Here is a 20,361-nt window from a genome sequence, read left to right on the forward strand (position 1 = left end):
ACCACATGATCAGTCGTGTCCAATCACATGGGGGTCTGTGCTGATTGTTTATCAGTGTAGCCACCCCCATGGATGCCCACCCAGGACCATCAGGGATTCCACCAGGACCACCAAGGATGCCCACAAATGAACCCCAACAGGTATGCCACCCTAGACCACAGGGATATGCCAATCAGTGCCCAGGCAGCTGCCAATCAGTGTCCATTAAAAATGCCAGCCAGTGCCATCAGTGATGCTTATCAGTGCAATCTATCAGTGTCACCCATCAGTGCCGCCTATCAGTGCCCAGCAGTGCCACCTATCACTGCCCATCATTCCCGCGTATCAGTTCCACCTATCAGTGCCGCCTATCAGTGCCACCCATTAGTACCCATCAGTGTCGCCTATTAGTGCCCATCAGTGCACACTAGTGTCACCTATGAGTGCTCATCAGTGCCACCTATCAATGCCCATCAGTGCTGCCTATCAGTGCCACCTATATTATGCCACCTGTGCTTTCAGCCTCCTCCAAATCTCCAAATTCCTGTTTTTTGCGGCTATGATCTGACATCCTGTAAGAGGGTGGCTCTGTTCATTCTTACATCTTCACAACAGCATGTTCCCGATGTTTTGTGACTCTATCCAGCCACATTATTGTTGGTTGCCCTTTTATTTCTTACCTTCAACTTCTCCCAGCATATTTAAAAATTTCCATTGAGTTGGCTCTTCCCATGATATGTCTAAAAATAACATACCTACAGTCTAGTCTTTTGGACATCTAGTGGAAGGTTGAACATGAAGGTTCCATCTGCTTTTTTTATTTGTTGTCAATAATATTTTTAGAATTCTTTGTCTACACCAAGGTTCAAAGCATACTTTTCCTGTTTTGTGTCATTACATTCCAGCTTTCACATTCATAGGAGTGCCAGAAAATACCATAAACTGGACTGTTCTGATCATTGTTCTTATAAACACATCAGTACTTTTGAAGATATTTTCTAGTTCGTTTATCATTTTTTTCCATGGTTCATTGTATTTTTTGACTGTTGTTGTAAATAATTATTCCAAGGAAGCAGGAACTATCTACTATTTCTATGTCTCCATTATCAACTTTGAAGATAGCTGTCCTTCCTATTTTCATAACCTTAGTTTTCGCAAATGAAACCTTTATGATTTTCCTCCAGACCTGCTTCTCTCGTTATATGTTCAGGATACGGGTTGATCAGAGTATGCAGCATTGTCTTATTTTTTGGCCAGTCTTAAACCAATCTGTTTCGATTTTAAGTCATCACTATGATTTTTTGATACATGTAGAGGTTCTTTATAAAAACCCATTTTCTTGAGGACATTTTATATCACATATTTATCAGAGTCAAAGGCTGGGTTGTAACCTATAAACACATGTTGACTTTCATCGTGTACTCCTTGGCTTATTCAGTCATCCAGTATGTATCTGCAACAATGTTCTCAGTTCCTCAGTTTTTTCCAAATACTGCTTGTACACCTGGTAATTCAGTTTTAATGTAAGATTTTAGTTTGTGTTGAAAACTCTGTAGCATAATCTTTATGTTTATCTTGAGCATTAATTATATGTATACTGTTACAGACAGCCAAACCACAGCCGGAGAGAGCCTACCCTATCCACGGCTGGGTTTACAGAAGACCAGAGTATAAAGAATAAGTGATCTTCTCTAGTGCATGCACAGCAAACCTTCCAAGGCCAGTAAGCATGCAGGATTCTTTGGGTCAAAGAACTGCTCTAAATTAATCCTATCCATCTGGCTATTCAATTGGGGATGATGTGGGAAATTCAGGGTAATGCCAAAGGCTGGTAATAACAGAAAACAGGGAGGGGGAGCGAGATTGCCACTGTCTAAGCATAGTAGTATTAGGGAAAAAAAAGTGGATGTTAAAGCGGAGCTCCACCCAGGAAAAATAAATGTACAGTATACTCACCCAAAATACCTGTTGCTATGCGGAAGTCGTTAATCTGCCTCTTCCTAAGCCGCGTCTTCTTCTAGTGAATGGGGCGTGCTGCTTTCTGGGAACTGTGTGTGTTCCCAGAGAGCAGCTGCCCATTCACAAGTCGACGCGAGACTCGCGCATGCGCAGTAGGAAACGGGCAGTGAAGCTGTAAGGCTTTACTGCCTGTTTCCCTTAGTGTTAATGGTGGCGTGGGACCTGCAAAGACCGAGGGATCGGCATGGGGGGGGGGGCATCAGCGCGGGCGAGTAGGACAGGTAAGTGTTCTTATTAAAAGTCAGCAGCTACACTGTTAGTAGCTGCTGACTTAAAAAATGTAAAAATTGCAGGTGGAATAAGTAATGCACTCACATACACATGGATAAAATACAGCATACCAATATGTTCAGTAGAGAAATCAACGGATGGCAACTTCTTAAGGATAATTTGATGGATATTAAAAGAAAAGAAAGAGGAGAGAGGGAAAGTGCACCACTCTGTGTAGTAATAAAAGGCCATGTACGAAAAATAAACAGATGCAATTTATATAGAGGTAGTGTAACACAGGCATTGGCAAGTATGCCAAGAAGCACTATAGTTTTTCATAAGATGAGAACCAGAAAGAACCCACACGGGTGTGTATGATTGGAGGCCACTGTAGCTAGCAGGAAGCAAGATAACTGGCCAAGAGGGGGGGGGGGGCATGATGACATCATTCATAATTAAGCGACGCTACATGTCTTTGTGAAGCACCAAAGTCTTTGCACAAGGCCTTACAAAATCTAGAGTACCCCTCTATTCAAGGTAATGTGTGTCGAAAAACCATGTGGACAAAAGACCTCCTTGATGAAAAAAAAAAATGTGTACCAGCGCTGAGGGAAGTGAAACCAGGAAGATCAGTCAACAGCAACCCAGGAAACAGGGCAATCCTTGGAAACGTGAACGATCTAATTATTATTATTATTATTATACAGGATTTATATAGCGCCAACAGTTTACGCAGCACTTTACAATATATACACATGCCATAGGGATACAATGCCATAGGTAGAGGCTGAAGAAAACCTGAGTGGTCCAATTTGCAAGCTTTGGTTTGGGCATCTACCAGGAAGACCAGGATGAAATCTTTGATATCACACCAGATACTGGGCCACCATTATGAATAAGTGCATAGGTGGTGGTAACTGCCCAATGAACTTTTACTTTCTTAGCAACTTCACCGCAACCAGAAACACCAGAAGACCTGGACAGGTCATCTGCCTTACTCAGTGCTATAAGTGATGGTGAAGGTAAATCTTGTAAAGAATAAAGCCTATCAAACAAGGAACTCTCAGTCACTGATAGTATACATCTTCATACAAGGTTGTCTACTGCCTGACACATTTTGAAGGAGTAAAGCCCCAGTCCCAAAATAAGTACCATCCACTTCAAGAAAAAGTGGTTTCTAATGCCCCGTACACACCATCACTTTATGTGATAAAAAAAACGACATTTTTAAAAACGTCAATTTAAATGACCGTGTGTGGGGGAAAACGTCGTTTTATGTCTTGTGAAAAACGACAAAAAAAAATTGAAGCATGCTTCAATTTTATGTGTCGTTTTTCAAAACTTTGTTTTTTTGTTTCACAGAAATTGACCGTGTGTAGCAAAAAACGACGTTTAAAACAACGTTTTTAAACCCGCGCATGCCCAGAAGCTAGTTATGAAGCGAGCTTCAATGGAAAAAAGTAGTGAACGTAACCTCACTTTGCTAGAGCATTGTGAAAAAACGATGGTGTGTAGGCAATGTGGTTTTTGAAAATTAAAGTTTCAAAAACTTTGTTTTTTACTTCACAGAAAATGTTACTTCACATAAAGTGATGGTGTGTATGCGGCATGAGAGTTAGGTAAGGACAAGTTTACATACATAGGGCCAGATCCACAAAAGGGATACGCAGGCGTATCTGCTGATACGCCGTGGTATCCCTGTTTCTATCTATGCGGCTGATTCATAGAATCAGTTACGCATAGATATTCCTAAGATCCGGCAGGTGTAATAGTTTTACACTGTCGGATCTTAGGATGCAGTACCGCGGCCGCCGCTGGGGGCATTTCTCGTCGAAATTCCGCGTTGGGTATGCAAATTAGCACTTACGGAGATCCACAAAGGTTTTTCCCTTCGTTAAGTCTCCGTAAGTGTTAGTTTTCCGTCGCAAAATTAGGGCTGCTTTTACAAAGTGTAAACTTAGTACACCATGTAAAAGTATACCCTTCTTTCCCGCGTCGCTGTCAATTTTTTTTTTCCCGCCGCATCTCTTTTTTACCTGTCGCGATTCACAAAACTCGGCGCAACGTAACGCAAAGCACGTTGGGAAAATCGCGTCGGGAGCATGCGCAGTACGTCCGGCGCGGGAGCGCGCCTAATTTAAATGGGACTCGCCCCATTAGATTGGGCCCGCCTTGCGCCGGACGGATTTAAGTTACACCGCTGCAAATTTCAAGGTAAGTGCTTTGTGGATCGGGCACTTAGGTAGAAATTTTGCGGCGGTGTAACTTAAATCGGAATATTTAAGTTGCGCCCGCTGGCTGTGGATCTGGCCCCATAGTTTACTATTTCCTGTGTAGTCTACTGAAATTACAAAAAAAAAATTAAAACATTTCAGCTGTACCAGTGGTGAATAAACCAAAGTTCCACCCAAAAGGGGAATCTCCGCTTGTCTATCCATTTACTCTCCTCCGCTACCACATTTAGCATCTTTTGGGGGGAGGTGGGAGCGGGTACCTAGTTTTGACAGCCGATTGAAAAATCAGGTGAATCAGGTGAAGACACCACTGGATTCCTGGACAGGTAAATGTCCTAATGTTAAAAGTCAGCAGCTACAGAATTTGTAGCTGCTGACTTTTATTTTTTTCTGAAGGAGTCTGGAGCTCCTATTTAACTACCTGTCATCCACCAACAGTACATATACTGGTAGTGTGTGAGACAACCAGGCTATGAGACGTACCCGTATGTCATGGTGTACCTTATTTGGATGCAACACATTCTACTGCATTTCTGGCATTGAGGCATGCTGCATCAGTTGTGTTGCTTTAGTGCATTGGGCACTAAAACACAGCAAAGTGCATGGCCTGGTATCGCATAATCAAAAGTGTGAGGGCAGTTATAAAGCTTGCGTTACTATATAATTAAAGCACAAAACGTATCCTGAGTGAACGTTATTTTAGTATACAGTTTCAGCACTATCACGCTTATTTAAAAAACCTGGGAGAACATTAACTATCACTTATTATTTGATTTGCAACATATTGCTAAAAATCTGCCCCTGACATTAGGATGCTGTCAGAATATCAACAAAGAAATGTTTGTAAGCCACAGCTTGAGCTTCATTACTTTTTTGCACATAGGGCATAGCTAGTCTATACTCCATTTCAGTGGCGGCTGGTGCTCAAAATTTTTGGGGGGGCGCAAACGAAAAAATAAAAAAATTGCAGCCTCACTGTGCCCATCAAATGCAGCCACTGTGGCATCAATTATTACCACTGTGCCATGCCATCAAATGCAGTCATTGTGCCATGCCATCAAACGTAGTCACTGTGCCATGTCATCAAACGCAGTCGCTGTGCCATGCCATCAAACGCAGCCGCTGTGCCATTCCATCAAACGCAGTCACTGTGCCATGCCATCAAAAACAGTCACTGTGCCATCAATTGTCACCACTGTGCCATGCCATCAAACGCAGTCACTGTGCCATCAATTGTCACCACTGTGCCATGCCATCAAACGCAGTCACTGTGCCATGCCATCAAACGCAGCCACAGTGCCATGCCATCAAACACAGCCACTGTGCCATCAATTGTCACCACTGTGCCATGCCATCAAACACAGCCACTGTGCCCCTCAATTGTCGCCACTGTGCCAATTGTCACCACTGTGCCCTTTAACTGTCGCCACTGTGCCCATTGTTGCCACTGTGCATGTCACTGTGCCCTTTAATTGTTGCCACTGTGCCCATTGTCACCACTGTGCCCTTGATGCCACTGTGCGCATTGATGCCCATTGTTGCCACTGTGCCCTTGATGCCACTGTGCCCATTGATGCCCATTGTCACCACTGTGCCCTTGATGCCACTCTGCCCATTGATGCCCATTGTCGCCGCTGTGCCCTGTAAAATGCACTTACCTTAATCCTTCCATGGCCCTCGATTTCTTCTCCCGCCTTGGTGACCCTTCAGCCAATCAGGTTACCGATAACCAGAATCGGCGAACCTGATTGGCTGAGACGGCCGTCAGTCTTATCCAACGAACGCACCCCATACGTTCCCTGGATAAAGCATCCGGGAGACAAGGGCTGTACTCGGAAAAACAATCAGAGCCGCTGGCTCTGATAGGCACTTCCGCACAGCCAACCAGCTGCCGTTATTCAGGTGGTCGGCGCTCAATGTCCGGCCACCTGAATAGACCAGCGGCAGCTGGCAACAATAACATACATTCATGCAATGCATGAATGTATGTTATTTTCAGTGGCTGTGCGGAGCCAGAGGGGGCGGCGCTCCATCGCCCTCTATGGACGGACCGCCACTGCTCCATTTCCTATATATATATATTAATTAAATTGTAGCCTGTGGTCATCTTTTCCAGTCTTTTAACTTTTTATTGAAACATCTTGTATCAAAAAATTTAACATGATACCTTGTTAGCACATCTTTTTTTCCCTTTACTTTTGTTACTATTGTGATATTTATTGCTTATGATAGTTTTGTTTTTCAATTCTGTTGCAGTTTTGAATATAACAGTAGGAACTAATAACCTGCTGTGTTACTGTTAAGAAATTAGCATGAGTGACTGTAAATGCCTGAAGTTACTACCACTCAAAGTAAAGAGTAAATGTCTGTTAAAGCTTACCATTTTCCAGCAAAAATACATAAAAATGAAAGTCAAGTAAATATCATATACAGTTTATACAGCATATGTAAAAAAACAATTATATATATATATATATATATATATATATATATATATATATATATATATACATACATACGCAGGGCTTTTTTTCAGCAGGAACGCGGGGGAACGCATTTCAGGCACCTTCAGAACTGAATATATATATATATATATATATATATATATATATATAATGGCAAGGAGTGCTGGGGTGTGCTGGAGGGTCAATTGATGCTGGCAACTGGGGAATCTATTGTTGCTGTAGGGCAGCGGTCATCAACTCCTGTCCTCAGGGCCGATTAACAGGCCAGGTTTGCAAGATAACTGAAATACATCACAGGTGATATAATTTGCTGCTCAGTGATTGCAGTATTGTAGTCTGCATCTCCCCCAAGGTAATACATAAAAACCTGGCCTGTTAATGGGCCCTGAGGACAGGAATTGATGACCACTGCTGTAGGGGATATGTTTTCATGGAGACAAGGTATATATTGTTGCTGGGGAGGTCTTCTGTTGCTCATGGGGGATTTATTGTTGCTGGGGTAGGGCTTATGTTGCAGGTGGTCAATAGTTTCTGGGAGGGATCTACTGTTGAGGGAGGGGTCTAATGTTGCTATGGCTGCTGGAGAATCTATTGATGCTTGCTACTTGGGAATCTATTGTTGCTGAAGGGGATCTATTTTTGCAGGGGGGGTCTATTGTTGATGGGTAGGTCTTCTGTTGCTCATGGGGGATTTATTGTTACTGGGGTAGGGCTTATGTTGCAGGTTGTCAATAGTTGCTGGTAGGGATCTACTGTTGAGGGAGGGGCCTAATGTTGCTATGGCTGCTGGAGGATCTATTGATGCTTGCCACTTGGGAATCTATTGTTGCTGAAGGGGATCTATTTTTGCAGGGGGGTCTATTGTTGCTGGGTAGGTCTATTGTTGCTGCTGGGGGATGTAATGTAGCTGCGGTGGGTCTTATGTTACAGGGGGTCAATCATTGCTGGGAGAGATCTACTGTTGAGGGAGGAGTCTAATGTTGCTATGGCTGCTGGAGGATCTATTGATGCTTGCTACTTGGGAATCTATTGTTGCTGAATGGGATCTATTTTTGCAGGGGGGTCTATTGTTGCTGGGTAGGACTATTGTTGCTGGTGGGGGATGTAATGTAGCTGGGGATGGGTCTTATGTTGCAGGGGGGTCAATCATTGCTGGGAGAGATCTACTGTTGAGAGAGGGGTCTAATGTTGCTGGCTGCTGGGAGTCCATTGTTGCTGGGGAAGATCTATTGTTGCTGGGGCAGATCTATTGTTGCTGGGGTGTTCATTGTTGCTGGACCTATTTTACTGCCTTTCTTGTTATTATTAACAAATTCCATACAGAATACTTAGCACCACAAAATGAGACTTGGTTCTGTATTCTCTAAAAGAGGGTGGTACTGGGAGGTGGGTAAGGGGCGGACTTCGGAAGGGAGGAGTTCCTGCACCTATTTTCTGAGAAAAAAAGCCCTGTATGTATATATATATATATATATATATATATATATATATATATATACACACACACACACACACATACACACACATATATATATATATAACAAAAGTGCGTAAACCCCTAAGTGAAAATGTCCAAATTGGGCCCAATTAGCCATTTTCTCTCCCCGGTGTCATGCGACTCATTAGTGTTACAAGGTCTCAGATGTGGATGGGGACCAGGTGTGTTAAAGTTGGTGTTATCACTCTCACTCTCTCACACTGGTCACTGGAAGTTCAACACGGCACCTCATGACAAATAACTCTCTGAGGATCTGAGAACCAGAATTGTTATGCCCCGTACACACTATCCGAAATTCCGACAGCAAAAGTCTGACATTTTGAACGGAAATTCCGACCGTGTATATGCTCCATCGGACTTTTGCTGTCAGAATTTCCACCAACAAAAGATTGAGAGCTGGTTCTCAAATTTTCAGCCGGAAAAGAATCCTATCGGAAAATCCGATCGTCTGTACCAATTCCGGCGCACAAAATTCAGATGCATGCTCGGAAACAATTTGACGCATGATCGAAAGCATTGAACTTAATTTTCTCGGCTCGTCGTAGTGTTGTAAGTCACCGCATTCTTGACGGACGAAAGTTCAGAGAAATTTTGTGTGACCGTGTGTATGCAAGCCAAGCTTGAGCAGATTTCCATTGGAAAAACCGTGTGTGCGCGGCATTACTCTACATAAAGATGGCCTAGGCTATAAGAAGATTGGCAAGACCCTGAAACTGAGCTGCAGCATAGTGGGCAAGACCATACAGTAGTTTAACAGGACAGGTTCCACTCAGAACAGGCCTCGTCATGGTTGACCAAAGAAGTTGAGTGCAAATGCTTAGCGTCATATCCAGAGGTTGTGTTTGGGAAATAGACGTATGAGTGCTGCCAGCATTGCTGCAGAGGTGGGGGGTCAGCCTGTCAGTGCTCAGACCATACGTTGCACACTGCATCAAATTGATCTGCATGGCTGTCATCCCAGAAGGAAGCCTCTTCTAAAGATGATGCACAAGAAAGCCTGCAAACAGTTTGTTGAATACAGAGACCAAGATAAACTTATTTGGTTCAGATGGTGTCAAGCGTGTGTGGTGGCAACCAGGTGAGGAGTACAAAGACAAGTGTGCCTTGCCTACAGTCAAGCACGGTGGTGGGAGTGTCATGGTCTGGGGCAGCATGACTGCTGCCAGCACTGGGTAGCTACAGTTCATTGAGGGAACCATGAATGCCAACATGTACTGTGACATACTGAAGCAGAGCATGATCCTCCTCCCTTCTGAGACTGGGCTGCAGGGCAGTATTCCAACAGGATAAGGACCCCCAAACACACCTCCAAGATGACCCCTGTCTTGCTAAAGAAGCTGAGGGTAAAGGTAATGGACTGGCCAAGCATGTCTCCAGACCTAAACCCTATTGAGCATCTGTGGGGCATCCCACAATACTTACCTGAGCCCCATCTAGATCCAGTGATGTTGTAGGAGTGCCTCAGCTGCCCAGGACTCACCTCCTTATTGGCCGAGACAGCAGTGAGGCGCCATTGGCTCCTGCAGCCCTCAATCAAAGCCAGTTCGCCAATGAGAAGAGAAAGGGGTCGAGGCCGGGCCGGGCCATGACTCTGTGTCTGAATGGACACAGGGAGCTGTGGCTCAGCTCAGGTGCCTCCATAGCAAGCTGCTTGCTGTGGAGGCAATCAACAGAAGGGAGGTGCCAGAAGCACCCAAGCGGGACCCATGTTTGTTATCTTTAATTAAAAAAAATTAGACGTAAGTATCACTTAAACTTTTCCTGCCAACTCATCCTTAAATCCATTTAAAAGTTAGCAGCTACAAAAAGTGTAGCTGCTGACTATTAATTATTAGACACTCACCTGTCCAGTAATGCAGGTGTACAATGCCCTGAACACTTGAAAAGTGTGGTGTGCATTTGTATTCAGCCCCCCTGAGTCAATATTTTGTAGAATCACCTTTCGCTGCAATTACAGCTGCAAGTCTTTTTGGGGATGTCTCTACCACCTTTGGACATCTAGAGAGTGAAATTCTTGCCCATTCTTCTTTGCAAAATAGCTTGAGCGCTGTCAGATTGGATAGAGAGCGTCTGTGAACAGCAATTTTCAAGTCTTGCCAGATTCTTAATTGGATTTAGGTCTGGACTCTGACTGGACCCTTCTGAAATATGAATATGCTTTGATCTAAACTATTTCATTGTAGCTCTGGCTGTATGTTTAGGGTTGTTGCCCTGCTGAAAAGTGAACCGCAGCCCCAGTCTCAAGTCTTTCGCTGACTTTAAAAGGGTTTTCTTCTAAGATTGCCCTGTATTTGGCTCATCCATATTCCCATCAACTCTGATCAGATTCCCTGGCCCTGCTGAAGAAAATCATCCCCACAACATTATGCTGCCATCACCATGTTTTACAGTGTGTTCAGGGTGATGTGCAATGTTAGTTTTCCACTACGCATAGCGTTTTGCTTTTAGGTCAAAAAGTTAAATTTTGGTCTCATCTGACCAGAGCATTCTCTTCCATATTTTCTGTGTCCCTCACATGGCTTCTCACAAACTGTAACTGGGACTTCTTAGGGCTTTTTTTCAATAATCACTATCTTCCTGCCACTCTCCATAAAGACCAGATTTGTGAAATACACGACTAATAGTTGTCCTGTGGACAGATTCTCCCACCTGAGCTGTGGATCTCTGCAGCTCCTCCAGAGTTACCATGGGCCTCTTGGCTGCTTCTCTGATGAATACTCTCCTGGCCCGACCTGTCAGTTTAGGTGGACAGCAATGTCTTGGTAGGTCTTCAGTTGTGCCACGCTCTTTCCTTTTTCAGATGATGTGTTCCTTGGCCTTCATGATGCTGTTCTCTATGGTTTTCCAACAAACCTCTGAGGGCTTCGCAGAACAACTGTATTTATACTGAGATTAAATGACACAAAGGTGGACTCTATTTTCTAATTTGGTGACTACTGAAGGCAATTGGTTTCACTAGATTTTAGTTAGGGGTATCAGAGTAAAGGGGGCTGAATACAAATGCACACCATACCTTTCACATATTTATTTGTAAAAAAAAAAACATTTATCATTTTCTTTCCACCTCACAATTATGTGCCACTTTGTGTTGGTCTATCATATAAAATCTCAATAAAATTAATTTACGTTTTTGGCTGTAACACGACAACATTTGTAAAATTTCAAGTGGTGTGAATACTTTTTCAAGGCACTGTATATATATATATATATATATATATATATATATATATATATATATATATATATATATATATATATATATATATATATATATATATATATATTTATATATATATATATATATATATATATATATTTATATATATATATATAGATATATATAGATACATCTATATCTAAATACACACACACACAGTATGTGTGTGTGTGTATATATATATATATATATATATATATATATATATATATATATATATATATATATATATATATATATTTATGGTCATGCCCCTTTGGCCAAGACAGATTGTGGAGAAGAATATGCTGAAAAAAGTGGCTGAAAAAGGGAATGGGAGGGAGGGTATCTCACACTGGAACTGACAAAGGGCATGGGCGAGTGGTCTGCTTAAATATCCCCCAGGCCACAAATTCAGGCCACCATACTGGCCTTATTATTTATGGTCATGGCCCATTGACCGAGACAAACATGGATGATATAAACACGCGATAAGACTTACAATAACATAGACCTGAGGTGTTCCTTATGCAAAGAAAAGGGGGTAAAATACCCAGATAGGGAAGTAATTCTTTATTGACACTGTCATCATTAAGCATGCTTGGTAAAGGCTTGTGCCATTTCCACCTAAGGATTTGGAATGTGTCTAGTGAAGCAGGTGGATTTCCATCTGCCTAATTTCTTGATCACATGGTCTGGCACTCTGTGCTGAGATGCAGCTGAGGCTGCACCAATCAGAAAGGAATTGGCTTCCACTTAGGGGGCTGGTCGGAAAATGCAACAATGGGCTAGAATTTGATTGGCTAGGTTGGTGGTGAGACAGTAGTCGGTCGAGTACTGTTACTGGGCACCGGACATTGTTCTTTTGAAAGAGGTTGTTGTTTACCCAGGTTCTGGATTGTTGAGTTTTGGAGACCGCAAGATGAAGGACCTAATGGTTTTGAAAGTGAGTCAGGTGGTGTCTGTATTGTATCTGGCTGCCAATGCCACTAAAGGTAAATTTGCTAGGCTATAGAATATCGCAGAAGGACAGGTAGATGGCTGCTTAGATGATTAGACTGGGCATAACCCTGAACGAGGAATGTGAAAGGATTTTAGACATGTCCCTAAAGAGGACACTTGTGATGGGCGGGCGTTTTCTGTTGGCTACAGGCTGGCGCTTCTGGATGGACTGTCACTCTGGTCTGAACATCAGAGACTGCTGTGGATAAGGAGGAGACCAAGGAGTGCAGCTGGCAGATGTCCCAAGAGATGGACTGCAGGGATATCTGCTGGGTGCTGGGCCCAGCTGCAGCTGGTGGCAGGAAGAGGAGCCTGAAAAGCTCTGCCTTCCTGGCCGTGGTGGGGTAGGTAATGTCCTGGCACCTAAGCTCTGCTATGAGCTTGGCAATGGTCCATCCCCTGAGGGAATTCTCGCTTCCGCTCCCTGAGCCCACGGAGGGTGACAGAGGGGCGGATGTGAAGTCCTCACTGCTGGCCTGCGACATGGCTCTGGCTATAAGACAAAAACAAGGGGGTGCATGTGTTTAAGAGGAGGCATAGCAGTAAGAATTGAGAGCGCAGTGTGATCCAGAAAATTTAGACTAGAAAAAAAAGGAGAACAGGAAAAGAAATGACAAGCGTAGATAGAGCCAACTGTGTTCTATTGTGTAGAGTGGAAATTTAGAAAACGCAAAAAAGTACATGGCAACCGAGGTGAGCCAGGAGGTAAATATCCAGGTAACCAATAGTTTGGGTGCCTGTCTGTGCTGAACACAAACCTGTGGACCAGAACTCCAGGGTGTACTGGGGCAAGAAGCTGAAGTCTGGTATGGCCTACGTAGGGATGTTGTGGTCTGCTGTTGAAGGGTCGCCCTTTAAAAACAGAGTGTAATGCAGAGACAAATGTCACAGTAACTAACGCCCGATGAGCATCTCAAATCATGTATGTGAAGTAAAGGTTTAGTGAAAGGGTGCTGCAGGATAATGTGACAGAGGAACCCATGAACTATACACCTGATTGACGCCTTAGTAGCGAGGTCCTGGTTGGGATCGAAATATTAGTAGAAAGTGATTGAAACTGCGCAACCCAAAAAAATGTGTTGAATAAAATAAGTGACTTGCCTGGAAATTATCTAGCAATGCCATAAACTACACAATTATGCTGAAAAATTTGCATAAAAAATATCACAATACTATGAATAAATTGTGCTAAAAGTCCAAAAAAGGTAGGAAGATAATAATCAGTGTCCAAAAATGCCACATGTGAATATAATGTTGCTAGAAAGATGTTGTCATATCAAAACCGAACATCACTAGTACGTTGATAGGTATCATGCAATGTAATCCATTTAACGCTAAGTGAATGGCCGCTTATCGGATCGATGGTGATATTGGGCTCGCAGCAGTGCCGACCTGCCCTTGGGAAAAATCCTTTCAGTTATTCCACACACGGATTAATCATGGATTTCGGAGCTGGATACTATAAAGATGGTTCACAAACCGCTGCGGATGGATCCAGGGTCCCTCGGACACAGGGATGTGTGGTGTATTTTCCGTAATTGAATTGCAGCACCCAAATGTTTCACAGGTGAGGTTCATTCCTCTCCATTTTGTTAGTGAGATTTTTATTTTCTACACTTGACTATAGAGAGCAGCGTGGATTTTTCACCTTTCCAGTTCGAAATATTGGTCGACCGGAGACCCGTAGTAGGGTGACATAAGTGCAATACATACCTTATATTTATATGATATTTTATTTTTATTTTTTTAAACAAGCTGTCCCACCCATGTTATATGTGCCTGGCCCGGGTGAAGGTGCGATCCCTATGTTTTTTTTTAATTTTTTTTCTTTACCTGAGGAAATAGCATCCAAACTTGTGCATGATGGGACCTGAACTCGACTGACCTAAGAAAGAAATGACAGACAGAAAGCAATGAGTGGGTCATATGAATTCCACTTGAGACAAGTGCCACTAAAAAATGATGTGTGGCTTATTGTGTGCCACTGAGGATGTGCTTGCAATGATTGCAAGAAGTTATGGTTGGATGCGTGCTTGCAACAATTGCAAGGAGTTATGCTTAAAGGGGTTGTAAAGGATTTTTTTCCCCCCTAAATAGCTTCTTTTACCTTAGTGTAGTCCTCCTTCACTTACCTCATCCTTCCATTTTGCTTTTAAATGTCCTTATTTCTTCTGAGAAATGCTCACTTCCTGTTCCTCTGTCTGTAACTCACCACCGTAATGCGAGGCTTTCTTCCTGGTGTGGAGAAAGCCTCTTGAGGGGGAGGGGGCGAGCTTGAGTGTCAGGACGCCCACTAACACAACTGCTTTCTCTATCTGCAAAGTAGAGAATGTCCTGACTTGTCAGCTCACCCCCTCCCCTCTCAAGAGGCTTTCTCCACACCAGGAAGAAAGCCTCGCATTACGGTGTGTAGTTACAGACAGAAGAACAGGAAGTGAGCATTTCTCAGAAGAAATAAGGACATTTAAAAGCAAAATCAAAGGATGAGGTAAGTGAAGGAGGACTGCACTAAGGTAAAGGAAGCTATTTAGGGAAAACATTTTTTTCCTTTACAACCCCTTTAAATGCGTGCTTGAAATGATTGCAAGAAGTTGTGCTTGGATGTGTGCTTGAAACTATTGGACAAATTTGTGCTTGGATGTGTGTTTACAATGATTGCAAGGGAGTTTATGTCACAGAAGATGTTTCTGTAGTGACTGTGAGAAGTTTCTGTTACTGTACGTGCTTGCAACGATTGCAAGATGTTTGTGCTGTTGGAGACATGCTTGCAACAATTTTAAGAGTCTGTGCTGCTTGAATTGTGCCTGCAACAATTGCAAGAAAGTAACCTACTGATAATTGAAAACAAGGATAGCAGAAAAATGTAATGTGTAGGAATGAACTGTGACCCTAACAGGTTGTAGCTGTGCAACAGATCCAATACGAATCAGTTGTAGGGTAGCAGGTGAACAAATCGGTGTGTGAAGTGCATCCATATGAATCGATGTGCCGCCGACACGACTAGATTTGCATTAGGCTGTGATGTGTATGAAAACGGATCCGATACAAATCAGTTGTAGGGTAGGACGTGAACTGATACGAATTGGTGTGTGCAGTTTGTCCGATACGAATTGTGCCACCAACGCGACTAGATTTGCATCGGGCTGTGATGAGTAGGAAAACGGATCTGATACAATTGGTAGGTAGGGTAATGACATGAACGGAGAAAATAACGTGAAATGATACGAATCGGTAATAGGGGAAGCGTCATGAACCGATACGAATCGGCATGCAATGTATCCATTGCGAACAGTTGTGCCGCTGTCGTGACTAGGTTTGAATAGGACTGTAGTGAGTATGCAATGTATGCAATGCGAATCCAGCAAATAAGACAGGAATAAAGACTGCGCTTTGGAGACCTACAAACAATTTGTACGTTCCGCTGCGGGAAACCGAACATGCAAAGTAGGGCATACAATGAACAGGAATTATTTGAATATAATATGAAACGAGGTTACAGATCCTACATGCGACATTGAGCAAGACTCGATTGACAAAACTACGAATAAAGCAACCGCAAGACACCGAATTCGGGAACAACAGACTCACAAACACAAAGTGAGCTGGGAAGAGTCGGCCTGGTGACATAAGGAATTGTGCACTGAAACCGACAAAGGGCATGGTCGAGTGGTCTGCTTAAATACCCCACCGGCTCCTCCCTCACTGCTCAGGAATCTAAGTGGATCTATCCAAAGTCTGGACCAACTGAGTGACTTTAACCCGCTGTCCGCTAAATGCACTCCTGTGACCCACAAGAAAAGTCAGGCCAAAAGTGTTTTGGCCCTACTTCTCCTTAAAAAAAATCATAAAAGACCCAGCAATTAAATAGTAATGTGGAGGCAACCACAAAAGTCAGGAGCTGAGTCTGCCAGCTCTTGAACTCTAGTCTCCCAAGGAATAGTGCATGACTTGCTTTAACAATTGCAGTCATTACTGCTTCCTTGGCAGATTACTGTGCTCCACACATAATCCTGCCTGCTGTCCTGAGATACCTCTTGTTTCTGACCTTGGATTGTGATCCTGGTGCCGGCTCTCTGCTGCCTGCCCTGACCCTAGCTTGTGACCCTGACACTGTTTTTTTGCTACCTGCACCAACCCCAGCTTGTGACCTCGATGTTGATTTTTGTGCCTCATGATCTGCACTACTTGATTTCTCTTTCACCAAGAATTGTGCCTAGCCTGAGTTTTCAGAATACTTTTATCCACTCTTTACAGGTACACACTGTTGGTTTAGCAAGTGTATTATTAACGTATTTTCTAAGTGATACTTCTGAAAAATTGGTAATTTAATGAGAATTTAACTCAGCATAAACAGCTATTTTTATGCCGCGTAGACATGATCGGAAATCCCGACAAGAAACTTTTGGTTGGAAATTCCGACCGTGTATAGGCTCCATCGGACTCCATCGGTCTGCCGGAATTTCCGACAGCAAAAATTTGAGAATTGGTTCTCAATATTTCCAACAAGAAAAGTTCTTGTCGGAAATTCCAATCGTCTGTATGCAATTCCAATATGCAAATAATCACGCATGCTCGAAATCAATTTGATGCATGCTCGGAATCATTAAACTTAATTTTTCTCGGCTCGTTGTAGTGTTGTACGTCACCGTGTTCTTGACGGTCGGAATTTTGTGTGACCGTGTGTATGCAAGTTTGAGCCAACATTCCGTTGGAAAAAAATCCACGATTTTCTTGTCAGAATTTCTGATCGTGTGTACGCAACATTAGATATTTTTTCACTTGCAATTTATTTTTCTATGCAGTAGAAGTACTTACATGGAAGCGTCCTTTTAGCTTTTCCAGCTTGTTCCTAATTAGAGCAGTTGATTGGGACATGGGGGCTAGTTGTACATCTAGTGTTTGATAGCTCTTTAGGCCGCGTACACACGATCAGTCCATTCGATGAGAATGGTCCGAAGGACCGTTGTCATCGGTTAACCGATGAAGCTGACTGATGGTCTGATGTGCCTACACACCATACGTTAAAAAACGATCGTGTCAGAATGCGGTGACGTAAAACACAACGACGTGCTGAAAAAAACGAAGTTCAATGCTTCCAAGCATGCGTCGACTTGATTCTGAGCATGCATGGATTTTTAACCAATGCTTTTGCATACTAACCATCGGTTTTGACCTATCGGTTAGGCGTCCATCGGTTCAATTTTAAAGCAAGTTCTAATTTTTTTGACGAAGGTTAACTGACCGATGGGGCCCACACACGATCAGTTTGGACCAATGAAAAGGTCCTTCAGTCCGTCTTCATCAGTTTTGACTGATCGTGTGTACGCGGCCTTAGGCTTTTGGCCACATATGAACAATATAATTTTGAAAATGGGCTTCATACACTGTATTGTATAAGTTTCCTCTTAATCAATTTTAGTGTTTTTTCCTCTAAATAACACATTTAAAAAAAAAATTAAATGCACGTGTCTCCACTTATATGGAAATTACAGCATTTAACAAGAAAAGGTTGTGTTTGGCCTGCTTGGACCAGGATATGCTGGTTCAAATAAACACATCACAATGCAAAGCAGCTCAAGCACAACCTCTGGACTGTCATGTACTTGCTCTACATTGGCATTTTGCTCACCTGCTTTTGATGTGCATTTTTTATGTAAAATGCAAGAAAACAGTACCTGTGTACATGAACTCATACTGTCATTAGACCTACTGACTACATTCTCTACCACAGAACCTCTAAACAAGGAAAAGGTGATCAGAACCTGAAAGATATATAAAACCATGTAACATTTCTAAAAATGCTCTCACTTCAAAAATTTCAAAGATCCTATCAAAGTTAATCAATGCAACTTGCCCCTATTATTATTTTGCTTTTAAAACAATAACACAAAACCCTTTAGCCTTCACAAATCACAATATCATCTCCTTCACAATATCATCTCCAAAATTCAGGAAAAGTACTAATTAAAACAAAAAATTAGTTAAAGCCATGATAATTAATCTTATGGCTGACATTGTATACAGTAGCTTTTTATACAAATAATAGAGCATTTACTTTAATGGAATTCTATGAATTGTGGTTAATCTATTATTTTAAGTGTCTAAATGTGTACTGGTTCATTTAATTACTTTGAACATTGTTTCCTTAGTCATTGTTTAATTTTCTTTTTCAAGAACATTACAATAAAAAAAGTTTTCATATTTAAGCAATGTAAGTATGTTAAAACCTTTGTATAAAATGTACCAACATATGGAGAGTACATTTACATGTCTTTCCGTCACCTGCGATCTAGCGTGCAGATGGTTCAATTAGCACTTAAAACACCAAAACAAAGAAAATACAAGTTTTGGAAATAGAAATAATGTTTTTTTTAACATATAGTTGTCATACAGGGTTGTAGATCACTAGCACTGTAATTTTTGTACATCAAAAGAAAAGAGGAAAAAAAATCAAAAGATCCATTTAAAAGATTTTTTTTTAGTTTAACATCGAAAATGACTGGCATAAGTTCAGCTCTTATTCATATTGATCTAATGGAAAACAGATGGCCTATTTATGGAAGCTGCATATTAAAGGACATTTGCACCCTTATGATGTTCCTACTAATGGGTAAAATGAACCACTTCTAACATCTTAAGCTGTCTGCTGCATTAGATAATAGGTATGCTTAATTGCCCTTGACTGAATGCTGCTTGCACCTTATCATGCTGTATCATTTAAACTGTAGCAATGAAGAGTTTTGGATTCATTGTGCTTGCTGTAAATTAGTATTTAAAATAAAATATATCTGATGTATTTTCAGGTATGTCATACTCTTTATACAGTACACACTGTTTAATGCTGCAAAATTGTATTTAACCATTCAATAATATAAACCTTTTGGAACCATTCAAATATTCATAAACCAAAAAACAATGTGTAGCGTTCAGGTTTTTATGTTTATTGTTTATTGAATATTTTTGTTAAGCGTTAGGTATCAAAACGCTACCCGGCGACGGGACCACGTGCCATTCGCCGTACATACAATAACAACAATAAAATCACAGACATCAAAGCCGTTAAAACAAAGAAACATTAAAAAACAATAGCATAAATCAAATAAAAATAGAAAAAAACTGTAAAAGAGCCCTGAGAAGAAAAAGAACCCCTATCACCCCATCAGTTTCCACCCACTGTTGCACAGCCATCTACCCAGCCTCAGTCCACAGAAGGGTTTTCAGTCCCTTCCGGAACTGGAGCAGGTTTGAGGTCTGCCTGAGAGCCAACGGCAGGAGGTTCCACTCTCTAGGTCCCAACCTCGAGAATGCTCTGCCCCCCCACTTTTTTAATCTAAACTTTGGGACCTCCAGACGGAATTGAGTGGCCACTCACAATGAACGGCCAGTGAGATGTCTTGTCAATTTCGCCTGGAGGTAAGTAGGACCTAATTTATTGAACGCCTTAAAAACTAAGATTAAAACCCTGAATCTGATCCACTGACCCACAGGCAACCAATGAAGGGCTGCCTGGTGCCCAGAGGTTGGGCCTCTCAGATTGAGGGCAAACCTTACCGCTTGATTCCGGACTTTCTGTAGGCATTTGATCTGGTAGAGAGGTAAACCAGCCATCAGCCCGTTACAGTAGTCCAGATGCGGAAGGATGAGGGCGCGCACCACAACGATCCTGGCCTGATCAGTCAGGTTGGGCAGAAAGCGGTGAAGCAGCCGCATTTTAAAGTGGCAAGTTTTGACAACCTGGTCCAGGCGTGGTCCCAGGGT

The sequence above is a fragment of the Rana temporaria genome, chromosome 2, assembly GCF_905171775.1.
Source record: "Rana temporaria chromosome 2, aRanTem1.1, whole genome shotgun sequence".
NCBI lineage: Eukaryota > Metazoa > Chordata > Amphibia > Anura > Ranidae > Rana > Rana temporaria.